This window comes from Triticum dicoccoides, chromosome 3B (assembly GCF_002162155.2).
Source record: "Triticum dicoccoides isolate Atlit2015 ecotype Zavitan chromosome 3B, WEW_v2.0, whole genome shotgun sequence".
Classification (NCBI taxonomy): domain Eukaryota; kingdom Viridiplantae; phylum Streptophyta; class Magnoliopsida; order Poales; family Poaceae; genus Triticum; species Triticum dicoccoides.
In genome coordinates this window covers 10,909,352-10,922,789 of record NC_041385.1, presented here as the reverse complement: position 1 = coordinate 10,922,789, position 13,438 = coordinate 10,909,352, and positions in this window count along the sequence as shown.

Here is a 13,438-nt window from a genome sequence, read left to right as displayed (position 1 = left end):
GCGGTCCCCCACTTCACCCTAAAGCCACAAATCCAGCTTTGGCTGGCGGCTGGCAAGCATAACGGGCCAAAGCTCCTTTACGCTTCATACACTAAGTCAAAGGCTGCTGGGTCGACCAACCCGGCCCGCCGCTCATCAAATAAACAACCGCATGACCGGCTGCTCACCAACCGGCTTCGCCGGATTGCCGCCAGCCAGCCCAGTGGGTGTTTCGCTCGCGCTCAATGTTTCGAAAGACCCAAGTCTTGCGCGCTCCTCTCGAAGAACCGAACTCCTTGTCACGGACCGGAGCCTCGGCCGTCTGACTCGCGGGAGGGGGGTAGGTTTGAGAAAGGGAAAGCGCATGAAATCGGTCCAAAAAACGGAAGGCAAAAGCAAAAGCACTCACGACATTTACACAAATATTTAAGAAAAGGCCCACGGCCCGAGTTCATTACACCCTAAAACCCCCAGTGGGTGGGTGGACCTGCTACTTAACAAATTTTACATAAAATGTATCAGGCATCTCCAGCGTCGCGTCGCGACGTCGACGGCTCTCCCCTGGCGGCCTCCGGGTCCAGTGAGGCGTCGGTGTCCCCCTCGGCACCCGCGTCATGGTAGACGCACGTCTCCTCCGAGCTCCCCTCCGGATCATGGAGGAGCAAGCCGTAGTCGTCGCCGTCCACGGCCCTGCCATCTTTCGTCCGCTCCAGATGGAACTTGTCGTGGAAGGCGAACTCGGTGATGTAGCTGGCCCGGGAGGCGATCCGACCGGCTTGCTCCTGCAAGAGCTGCTCCGAACCGGCCCGCTGGCCCATCAACGCGTCCAGCTGCAGGTCTGGATGCCAAGACATCATGAACCGGAGCGCCATCTCAGCACCGGCACGAGCGGTGGAGACGCGCCACTCGCCAAGCCGGTCGGGCCCCTTCTCCAACCAACGCGCCAGGCGCGAGAAGCTGCTTAGTTGAACGGAGTTTGGCCATAGGGTCACCGTCATCACGGTGCCGGCCTGGGACAGCCGCTCCATCTGCGTTCCCAGGACCCGCAGGCGGGCCTCAGCTGTGGCGATGATCTCCGGGAAGGTCCATGCCACCCGCGGATCCATCCCGGACCCAACGACGCCGGTCGGGTCGCGTTGATAGCGGACGGCTTCCTCCGCCAGCCGCTGCGTCTCCGGGAAGGCCCCTGCCACAAAGGAAGAAGCAAATTAGAAGAACAACAACAAGGAAGAAATGTCGGGTCCCGACCCGGCAAAATGCAAGAAAAAGCACTTACTGGAGAAGGACTCTTCCAGGTGCTGCACCTCAAGCAACGTACCACGCCGCTCCCGTTCGATGGCGCGTCGCGCTCCGCGAGTGCCTTCTCTAGATCGGCCGCCTTGGCAAGGGCCGCCTTCAGCTCGGCGTCCTTGTCGTCGGCCGCCTTCTCGGCCGCCTCGCAGCAACGGGCCTCGTCTTGACGGGCCCCCTCAGCCGTGGTGACCTGCCCCCGCAGGTAATCCACCTCGGCCTGGAGCCGGCCCTTGTCGTCAGCCAGCTGGCTGCGCTGCTGGTCCGCCTCCACCAGGGCATGCTGTGCCTCCGCCACCTTGGTGGCTTCCGCCTTAAGGAGCTCCACCTCGACCTCGAGGCGGCTCTTGTGACCCTCCAGCTGCTCTTGCAGCCGGTTGGCCTCGTCGAGAGACCGCCGGGCCGCGGCCGCCTGCACCCTCGCTTGTGCCGCCTCGACACCAAGACGGCCGGTGTCAGCAACGAGCCGGTCATAGTGATGACCGGCCCGGAGCAGACGAGTCCGCCAGGACAGCACCTCGATTACGAAAAAGAAGGATTCAGCAGAAGAAAAAAGCAAGACTTAAGATTTGGCCCAACTATTACACAGTTGGCCCGAATCTCGGGGGCTACACCGAGTGGGTGCGCTAGCGTGCCCCACTAGAAAAGAGCACAAGAATACCTACGGCTACGCGGAGCTCCTCCTCCTTGGCGGCGAACTACTCCATGAGCTCCCGGTGCTTGCCCAGGAGACGGTTGTAGACGACGACCCAGAAGGCGTCGAGATGCTGAAGAAAGCAGAAGTCAGAACAAGGCCAACGCTCTAAAGATTCGACCCAACTACTACGTAGTTGGCCCGAACCTCGGGGGCTACACCCAGTGGGTGCGCTGGCGCGCCCCCACGAAGAAGAAATTGCAAGAAAAAGAAGGCTTACCAGAACGGCGCGCTCCAGGTCGCGCGTCCGCTCCACCTCGGCCTGGGCGAAGGCCTCGAGCCGTTCCGTCCAGCATCGCAGGCGGCAACTGACGGCGTCCAGCGCCGCCTCCTCCTGGGTCTAAGGCCCGAAGACAAGGGTGCCCCCGCTCCGCACTGGCTGTGGTGCGGCAGCTTGGCGCCCTTCCTGCCGGGGCACCAAGGCGTGCTCCCGGCTGGCCGCTCGCGACGCGGCCAGCACCTTCTCCGATGCCCCTCCCGGCGCCGATGACGACCCGGACGCCGGGACGCCCTGCGTTGCCGCCTCCGGTCCGGACGCCAGGACGCCCTGCTACGCCACCACCGGCCTAGCTGTCGGGGTGGCCTCGGGCACCGCCGCCCGCGGTGCCTCCTCTGAAACCGGCGGCGCCTCCGGCACCGCCGCCCGCAGCGCCTCTGCCAAGACGACGCCGCCTCCACCATCATCAGCCCCCACTCGCTCGACCACGTCGGCCCGCGGTGGGGTGTCATCCCCCACCTCCACGACATCCCGGTCGAGGATCACCACCTCAGCCCGGCCTCCATGGCCGCGCTCCCTCACCGACAACGGCTCAAAGACCATCGTTGCCACCATCGTGCCCTCCGGCATCTCGCGCTAGGCCGGCTCCGCGCCGGCTTGCGCCCATGCAGCCACCACATCGGTCCAAGCACGGAACGACACCGTCTCTAGCTCCGCCTCGTCCCGGTTCCTGTCCCGCCAGGCCAAGGCTTCGGCGTCGTTCAGGTCCAGGCCGAGGTCTGAGTCAGCCCGTCCCTCCACCTCAGCCTGGTCGGCGAGGTCGAACCGGCTACTACTGGACGTCCCTTCGGCGGCCGCGGCTTCCGCCACCGCCTTCGCCAGCGCGATTGGCAACCTAAAGAAGAAGACAGAATGAGCAAAAAGAAACAAGACTAGCTCAAAAATCTGGACGCAAACAAGAGATGAAGCTTACCCCGACAAGACCGGGACCTCTCGGTAATGCACATCACTATAAGCCTTGCAAGCAATGTAGCTAATGAGTTAGTTATGGAATGATGCATTACGTAACGAGTAAAGAGACTTGCCGGTAACGAGATTGAACTAGGTATTGGGATACCGACGATCGAATCTCGGGCAAGTAACATACCGATGACAAAGGGAACAACGTATGTTGTTATGCGGTTTGACCGATAAAGATCTTTGTAGAATATGTAGGAGCCAATATGAGCATCCAGGCTCCGCTATTGGTTATTGACCGGAAACGAGTCTCGGTCATGTCTACATAGTTCTCGAACCCGTAGGGTTCGCACGCTTAAGGTTCCGATGATAGTTATATTATGAGTTTATGAGTTTTGATGTACTGAAGGTTGTTCGGAGTCCCGAATGTGATTACAGACATGACGAGGAGTCTCGAAATGGTCGAGACATGAAGATTGATATATTGGAAGCCTATATTTGGATATCGGAAGTGTTCCGGGTGAAATCGGGATTTTACCGAAGTACCGAGAGGTTACCAGAACCCCCCGGGGGCTTAATGGGCCTACATGGGCCTTAGTGGAAATAGAGGGAAGCAAGGGGAGTGTGGGGCGTCCCCCCCCAAGGCCCAAACCAAATCGGTTTAGGGCAAGGGGGTCGGCCCCCCTCTTTCCTTCTCCTCCTCTCCCTTTCCTTCCCCCCTTCTCCTAGTCCAACAAGGAAGGAGGGAGTCCTACTCCCGGTGGGAGTAGGACTCCCCATGGCGCGCCTCCTCCTAGGCCGACCGCCCCCTCCCCCTTGCTCCTTTATATACGGGGGCAGGGGGCACCTCTAGGAACAACAATTGATCTCTTGATCTCTTAGCCATGTGCGGTGCCCCCCTCCACCATAGTCCTCCTCGATAATATTGTAGTGGTGCTAAGGCGAAGCCCTGCGACGGTAGAACATCAAGATCGTCACCACGCTGTCGTGCTGACGGAACTCTCCCTTGACACTCGGCTGGATCAGAGTTCGAGGGACGTCATCGAGCTGAACGTGTGCTAGAACTCGGAGGTTCCGTAGTTTCGGTGCTTCATCGGTCGGGCCGTGAAGACGTACGACTATATCAACCCTGTTGTTCTAACCCTTCCGCTTTCGTTCTACGAGGGTACGTGGACAACCACTACAAAAAAAGACACATCCGTGACATTTTGGGTCGAACGAAAAAAATTCGGTCATACATATGACACTTCTATGACGATAGTTGTGACAAAACCCGGTATTATCATAGATGTGGTGGGCTCCTACTTCTATGACAAAAAATCATGGCAGAAAATGGGCTTTTCGTCCTGGGCTGGCCGAAGACGCAGCTGCATGACATTCTTTGGCCCGTCCATGACGGAAAAAACCGTGGTAGAAGCGAGGGGGAGGAAAATTTTGGGGAGTTGCCAGTTACGGTGGGAGGTCGGGGGCCGAGCGATGCGCGTTTCTCTCGTACAGGTACGCGCGTGTATGCGAGGCGTTGGCTCCAACTGAACCCGAGCGAGGCGTTGGGCTCTAACTGAACCCGAGTGATTGCACTGCAGGCTACACGTTACTGAACCCGAGCGATCGATTGATGGCTGTTAACTGAACCCAATCGAGCGATTCCTTCGCTAATGCTGCTAACTGAAGCCGATCGATTGGATGAACAGTGAGTGTTGCGATGGGGGGGGGGTTGGATGATTAGTGAGCGGTGGCGTTGCCTCTAGATGAACAAGACCCCGTGGTGTGGAGGGCTGGATGAACAGTAGACGGTGGAGGGGTGCCCGTGGAGGGGTGGTTGAACAGGACCTCGTGGTGTGGAGGGCAGGATGAACAGTAGGCGGTGGAGGGGTGGTTGAACAATAGCCGGTGGAGTAGCGCGCGGTGGAGGTTGGATGAACAGGAGCCCGTGGAGGCTGGAGGAGGTCGACGGTAGCCCGTGAAGGCTGGAGGAGGTCGACGGTAGCCCGTGGAGGCTGGAGGAGGTCGAGGGTGGAGATGAACAATATCCCGTGGAGTCCCGTTTTGCGGTACGCCACACCCCTCCCAATGAATAGGACCCCCGTTTCGACCGTAGCGCTCCAACACAAGTCCGTTTCGTCCGTTTTGCGGTACGCCACACCCCTCCCGATCATCAGGACCCCCGTTTCGACCGTAGGAGGTCCGTTTCGTCCGCTTTGCGGTATGCCACATCCCTCCTAATCAACAGGACCCCCGTTTCGACCATAGGAGGTCCGTTTCCTCCGTTTTGCGGTACGCCACACCCCTCCCGATCAACAGGACCCCGTTCCGAACATAGGAGGTCCGTTTCCTCCGTTGTGCGGTACGCCAGGCCTCATTTCCATCGCCTGTTCCGTCCAAGCCCTCCCGATGAACACGACCATGCATTCCGTTCCGACCCAGCCGGTTGGCTCCCATGCGTTCCGTTGCCTCCCGATGAACACGACGCATTCCGTTGCCTCCCCATGAACACGACGCATTCCGTTGCCTCCCCATGAACACGACGACGACGATGTTTCTCCGTTCTGACCCAGCCATGTACACGAGCCCTCGCTGTACGTATGCACGAGTAGGCGTTCGAGACCCCGCCCATATGTACACATATGTGGCCATATTTTCTTTCTTGCACCCTGGCCGTTGTACGTACGTGTACATGCTACGTGCGCGCCTCTACTACGACACGTGTGTCGGTGTCAAAACTGGCGGATCTCGGGTAGGGGGTCCCGATCTGTGCGTCTAGGCTGATGGTAACAGGAAGCAAGGGACACAGATGTTTACCCAGGTTCGGGCCCTCTCGATGGAGGTAAAACTCTACTTCCTGCTTGATTAATATTGAAGATATGGGTAGTACAAGAGTAGATCTACCACGAGATCGTAGAGGCTAAACCCTAAGAGCTAGCCTATGATGGTATGATTGTAATTGTGACCGGCCTTCTAAGGACCATCCTCTCTAGTTTATATAGACACCGGACAGGGCTAGGGTTTACATGGAGTCGGTTACAAGGAGGGAACACAATATCCGAATCACCAAGCTTGCCTTCCACGCCAAGGAGAGTCCCATCCGGACACGGGCCGAAGTCTTGAGTCTTGTATCTTCATGCTTCAATAGTCCGAATGATGCATACAGTCCGGCTGTCCGGATACCCCCTTATCCAGGACTCCCTCAGTAGCCCCTGAACCAGGCTTCGATGACGATGAGTCCGGCGCGCAGTCTTGTCTTCGGCATTGCAAGGCGGGTTCCCTCTCCGAATACTCCAAAATAATTGTCGAACAATTATACCATGTCCGGATCCACAAAATGATCTTTACATACCGTCGTAGAGAGAATGATATTTCACAAATGCAATATGCTGACAACTTTTTTAGACAACGGGACATGTCATTACGGTCGGATCATTATTCGAACCATCTTCCCACATCTAGCCTCAGCATACATTGCGAGGCGGTTTCCTGGGCTATGTCTTTGTCGAAGCAGAGATCGTGTCCCCTTATCACGGGATCCTCATCAATACGGGTATGGGTAATCCAACCGCACCGCTAATCACGGCAAGTGGGAGGCAGACGGGTTCCACCAGGCAAGTGGGGAGGTGCAAAAAGCATTTACCGCCCCTATAAAGAGGTAAGGTCTCTTTCTCTTTACCCATGCCTTCCCCTTCCGTTAGCTCATTCCCCTCTGTTCGAGCCCTAACGCCCAAGCACTCCTCTTCTCCATCGAAGAGGGGTTTTTTGAAGATGTCCGGATCCGGAGCGGGAGGCAGATGGATGGCCTCGACCATCCAGGAGAAGGACATCAAGAAGCTCCGGGGAGCCGGGTATCTGGCCCAGAAGATCGGCCACCGTCTCCCACCGGCGGGACAAGTCGTCCCCACTCCAAAACCTTTCGAGAGAGTCGTGTTCCTTCCCCATTTTGTCCGCGGGCTCCGGTTTCCCCTTCACCCATTTGTTCGTGGAGTGATGTATTACTACGGGATTGATTTTCATGATCTTTCCCCCAACTCCTTCCTCAATATCTCGACGTTCATCGTCGTGTGCGAGGCTTTTCTCCGGATCCCACCTCACTTCAGCCTGTGGCTGAAGATTTTCAATGTGATGCCCAAGGTGGTGAGTGGCGAACACGCCGAGTGCGGTGGCACCATGGTGAGCAAGATGCCCAAAGTCGTTTGGCCGAAGGGTGCCTTCAACGACTCCGTCAAGGAGTGGCAGCAGCAGTGGTTCTATATCACCGAACCACGCGGAAAAAGTGGGCGGCAGCTCCAGAATTCAGATTCGGAGCCCCACTGCGCTCACTTCCTGGCCCAAGAAGGGCCCGAACTGGTCCTCGTTTGATGAGCTGTCACTGCTCCAGACGCGCGTTCAAAGCAAGGTCGACAGGGACGTCAAGCTCATCGATGTAGTCCAGGTGATATTAGTTCGCCTGGTTTCCCTTGCCAGCGCAGAGCCTGCCATTTGTGGGAGTACGACCCAACCGAGCACCAAACCCTCCTGGAGATCTATAATTCCTCCCACGAGGACATCTGGAAGGTGCTCTTCAAGTCCGGCAAATCATGGCCGGACTCCGCCGAGGATCATGGGTACCAATCATCCCATCCTGCAAGCCCGGTAAGTCATAACTGCACTCCGTCCATCCATGCTTCAATTGGCATGTCCTGAGGGCGGCATCTTCATCGCATTTTATCATGACCCCAGGGATGGATAAAGAAGGTTGGGCAGATACATTGTCTGGCCCCGCTGCCGGAGGAACCGGCCGGACCTCTTCTCACGAAGATGCTGGTCCCCGCGCCTTACAAGGCACCAAAGAAAGAGGCCTCCAAGAATCTCAAAAAGACCCGGAGTGGCCTCCGTCGTCATGAGGCTTCGGACGCCAAATCCGGAGACTCCAGCGGTGATGCTTCTTCTGAAGACGAAGAGGAGGAAGCAGAGGAAGACGAGCCTCACTCTGGTGGGGGGAAGAAAAGGACGGTCTCCACATCCCTGGAGGCCCGATAGCCCAAGAGGGGAAAAGGTTCCCTCCCAGAGGCATCCACCACGGCCGCCGATAGCAGCCCGGAGTGGGATCCCAGGGCTCAGCCCCTGGAGAAGTCGTAAGTATACGAAACCTGAACACACATATGCGCCCGGGATCGTTTTTGGGTATAGTAGTTTTAACTGTTGCCATATTTTGCACAGTCCGGCAAGGTCTCGCGCCGAACAGTCCTCATCGGAGGATTCGCTGAGCTCAGACGCCTTGGCAAGCGAGACGCCTCTGGAGGCCCCTTCCCCAAAGTCCAGGCGCGACACTGAGGTGTCGTCTCAACCGGACCCGGCCCTGGGGGGGCATATCCCTGGAGCCGGACACACGGGAGCGATGGCCCCTGAGTGTGCCGACAGCGGGGGCGATCTTGGGTTCGGCCCACAGCCAGACAATGTCCACGATACCTCTAAGGCTCACGGATTGGGCGAGCAGCCACCTTTGACGGCGGGAGGCTTGCCTACTCCGCCGACAACCTCTATCCAGGCAGAGTTGCCAGGCGGTCTATCGACAGTGTTAAAGAATGCGTCTATCATTGATGAACATCGGACCCTAATGGGTGCGGTGGTTGAAAAGATTCAATCCGTCGAGAGCGGGCTGAACGAGTCCTGCCTTGGCCTTATAAAGGCTTTTGAGGTATGTTTCCTAAGAAACCTTTGAGGAATCGTCATAATATGAGTAGTAGCCCCTGATACACTGTCCAGCGTAGGAGAGGGAGCCGGGCAGGGGATCAAGTCCTCTGCTTTCGCAGGAGCCTATGTGAATGACGTATACCCCTTTATGTGAAAACAGGCATCGGCGGAGAGGACGACTGCTCGCAATGCGTAAGTGTCCGAACTAAAGCAGAGCCTTGCATGGGCCGAAGAGGAACTTGGCCGTGTGAAGAAGCAATTGGAAGACAAGCAAGGTATGTTGAAAACATTGTCTTGAAGTTGGCACGAATGAGTAAGTGTGCCTAGTGAAAAATATTTGTATTATGCTCTAGGAGCGATTGCCGAATACGAGGCACTAAAGAAGGATGTGGCTAATGCCAAAGAGAAGGCGGCCGCCGAGCAGGTGCTTCATGAAAAACACGAGGCCAGGGTTATCACAGTCGAGCGGGAGCTCCAGGAGGCTGTGAAGAAAAGCGGGGGCTTGGAGCAGAGTCTAATAGGGAAAGAATCCGAACTCGCCCAAGCTCTGCAAGCCACGGAAGATGCTCGGGAAGAAGCCCGAGGTGCTGTACGGGACATTCAAGAGGCTCGGAAAGTTGCGGTTGGTAAGGCATGTTGAATTCATGGCCATTTTTACATGATAGTGGGGAGAACTCTAAGCGATAAGCTGGATTCTTGTTTTTACAGGGGCGTTTGCGGATCTGCCTCGCAGCATATCAGATGCCACCCAATTTTACCGGACCGAGGAGAAGAAGTCTGCGGAGAGGGATTTCTGGTCGCAGTATTTGGCTCCGAACTATCCGGTGTCTTTTATTGATCAGTTGAAACAGCTGGTCGAGCTGCACCAGGCGGCCGAACTAGCCATGAAGGACTTGGTTGTCCGGCTGTGGCCTGCGGAGCCAATTCCAAGCAGTTACTTTGGACTTGTGAAGCGGATTGTGGGCGCCTGTCCTCGGCTTGATGCTGTCAAGTGATCAGTCTATATAGAAGGCACGCGCGTGGTGTTTGCCCATGCAAAAGTGCATTGGGGGAAGCTTGACACGGAGAAGCTGATGACTGAGGGGCCGCCGGAGGGTAAGGAGCACCGCAAGCCCGAGATGTACTATGAAGGTGTACTGAAAAGGGCCCGCCTTGCGGCGGATAAGTGTGCCAAAGACATTATATTTCCCTGAGGGCATTAATGCGGCTTTTTGTAATATGGGATGATGGCATTTTTATCGTATATCACTACAAGAAATATGTCAACTTGTGACCACCACTATAGGTCACTAAATGGTCACTGTTTTCAATTTGTGACCTTTTTGTGACCAAAAACACAAGGTCAAAAGCTGGCCATCGTTAACTGACTATAGCGACCTTTCTTCTGGAATGGTCGTAGACGTTTATGACCAAAATATGTCCACTGTGGCATTTTGGTCACTAGCAACCTCCCCAGGCCATGTAGGCATCCAGCGTGGCAAGCTGATGTGGCACAAGATTCAGCTCGGTCCAATTCGGTTTTCTACATGGGCCTAGCCCAACAATTCGGCCTTTTTACTGTATATTTTCTCTATTAATTTTCTCTAGCTACATGGGCCTGGCCCAACAATATGGACTTTTTATTTCATGGATCATGGCCTTTTTGTGATCTATTTCGTTTTTGGGCCTAAGCCTTTTTATTTACTTGGCCATCGCCTTTTCACAATTGATTCTTTTAGTAATTTTGTTCATTTTTCCTGAATTGTTTGATTTGTGGCCTTTTTAGGGCCCAAATAGTATATGTTTCATTTCCGACATATCAACAATAAAGTATCAACAATAAGGTAACCAGTATTTTGGTCCAGAGAGCCCCAATCACACAAATTTTCATAAATGGCGACCACAGTGAGTATATTATATATATTACAATCATGCCATAGTTCACATCATCCAGGAATTTAGAACAACAACAAAAGTGCTGCTATGAAATACTATAACAGCCATTCACATCATCCAGGAACATATAATTAGCTACAAAGATGAAGCATTCCCTTTTTCCAACTTCTTGAGCCTGGAGCTCCTGTAAAAGACAGGAAACGATCATTATCATGGCTGTGAATTCAGAATGAAAGCAATATCCTCAAACATGCAACAGCTAGGAAAAGAATATTGAACAAAATAATAAACAAATACACAAGGAGCTAGGGGTCGATCCTAATGCCAGCAAGCTCTAAGAAGACTCCAAGAAATTGATGGCTCACAATACAATCATGCTTTTGACAAGTGCGAGTCGTGCAAAAAACTTCACTACACCAAATTGCACCTAAACAATAATACCATTCTACTACCACAGCCATCCATTCAGCTAATAGCATGCAAAGTATCAATGTTCTATTCTTATCAGCTTATTCTTATGCATAAAGCAACTAAGGAAACCAAAAGAGGAGCACTAACTAGTCTGGAGCTGGCCAAATATGCGAACGAACAGATCGATATAGCATCATTCATGCAAATGGAAGAAAAAGAGGGACTTTGCGGCAACTTACAGCATATCGATCAGCATGTCCATCATCTCCTTCTCTGTGACATGAAATGTGACTGCACTATACATGGGAGAAGATCATGTTTCCATAAACACTCCAGCAATAGCAATCCAGGGCCTTCTTCTCCTGCTCGTTGTTTTTCTCCTGGGCTTGCTCCTTCTTCTCCTGGGTGTGCTCCTTCTTCTCGTGCAACAATAGCAACAACAGGTTAATGACAACAGTAGATTGACAACAGCAGCAGGTCAATAACAACAAAACAGACCAGAATAAGATGCATCCAAACGATTCTCAACAGGAATAAGATTCATCTACAGACCAGAATACCTTGTCAAGTAGCCAAGCATGATCTAATCTGGAAGGGCAAGATTAGCAGGCAAGGAAAATACTTAACAAGGCAATTCAGGGTCAGAGCAAATTGGAGATGCAAGGGGTCGTCTGCAGAAGCACCCAACAGTTTAATTGAAGCAAATTGGAGATGACCGGGTGGTCAAATGATCATACCATGACAGTATATAGAAACCATTTAAGCACATCATGCATGCTGAAAGATCGTAACATGGTTGAATTTTAATTGAATCACATCATGGAAATTTTAATTGAATTCAGTTAAATTTGTGCTACTACTGCTGTTATATGCTTCTTTATTTGAGATAATAGTACATAAACCATCAGACCAGATATTGATTATATGCTTTCAATGAATGTAAATACATATATGAAGTTTCACAGAAGAAATCACTAACAACAGAAATGCATCATTATTCTTAATCCCATATCATCAGTTTGCGCAAGTTGCAGCACCATGCAGCAATTTCCACTCCAATCCAGGAAGAGCACTACTACTTGCAGATAACCAGAGTTCAACAAAGATACACGTATCATCAGTTTGCCAAACATGGCAGTGTTCGGTTCAGAAAGATGCAGTACAAATGGCCAAACATAGATGCATTCAGTTTTAGAAGAATCTGAAAGCCAGATCTCATCTAGAAGCCAAACTTGCATTGTTACAAACACATGGTAGAGATTAGTACAAGCACTTACTAATCAGGTCGGACTGAAGAAATCACTAGCAGTGGAAATGCATCATTCTAAATCTTCTCAGTTTGCAAAACAAGATTCAGCAAGCAATCAGCCATTATGAACAAGCAGTAGCACTACTTCTTGCAGACGCAACGCAAGGGCTCGGTTTACAAGAGTAAAAAAGACAACATTAGTAAGATCATGTAGTACCACAACTGCAACATTTTCTAGATAGATAATCAGTTTGCAAAAGCAACGCGTTTAGTTCTTACATCCAACCAGCCAATAAAGCGTTGGCAATCACTCAGCATACGCACTATGGCTACCACTAATTTCAGATAGAGACAAGCAGAGTCAACAGCGACCATATATGCAGATCAACCAGAATTTTACCTGCCCCTGGTGGCGCCAGAGATGGATGCTTCTGCTGCTGGCCCTCACCGCCCCTGATGCTGCTGCTCATGGACGAAAACCGCATCACGTCAGGGAAGAGGATGGAAGGGAATGCAATGGAAGAAGAAATCTAAAAGGAGAGGAGAGGAGAGGGGGCTGACCGTCGGGGTTCTCCATGGCGTCGGCGTCGGGGCAGCCTTCCCGTCCATGCCATGGTGGGCCGGAGCACGAGCGACGATGACGTGCTGGATGGATCTAGTAGTGAGAGGAGACGAGGTGAGGAAGAGAGGGGACCAACCTTAGTCGCCGGAGACACGCCGACGACGCGGTGGACCAAACCCTATCCATGGGAGACGGTCGTGCGTGGCCGCTGGAGCACACGAGCACCGGATCTGGGCGGAGCGCGAGGCCCCACAGCCCCTCCCCCGCCGCGAGGCCGGGTGTGGGTCACCTCCCACGAAAGGAGACAGAGACGGAGCCGGCGCAGACATGGATGGGACTCAAACGCGCTCGCGGTCGGTGGTGGCGACCATGTCCACGACGGCCAGTGAAGGGGTGGGTGGCGGCGAGGGGAGGGATCTGAGGTGTGGAGGGGAGAGGTGGGTGGCGGCGGCGAGGATCTGAGGTGGGGAGGAAGGAATGGGTGGCGGCGAGGGGAGGGATCTGGATTAGGAGCGACGATTCTAGCCGGAGGCGAGGGAGGAG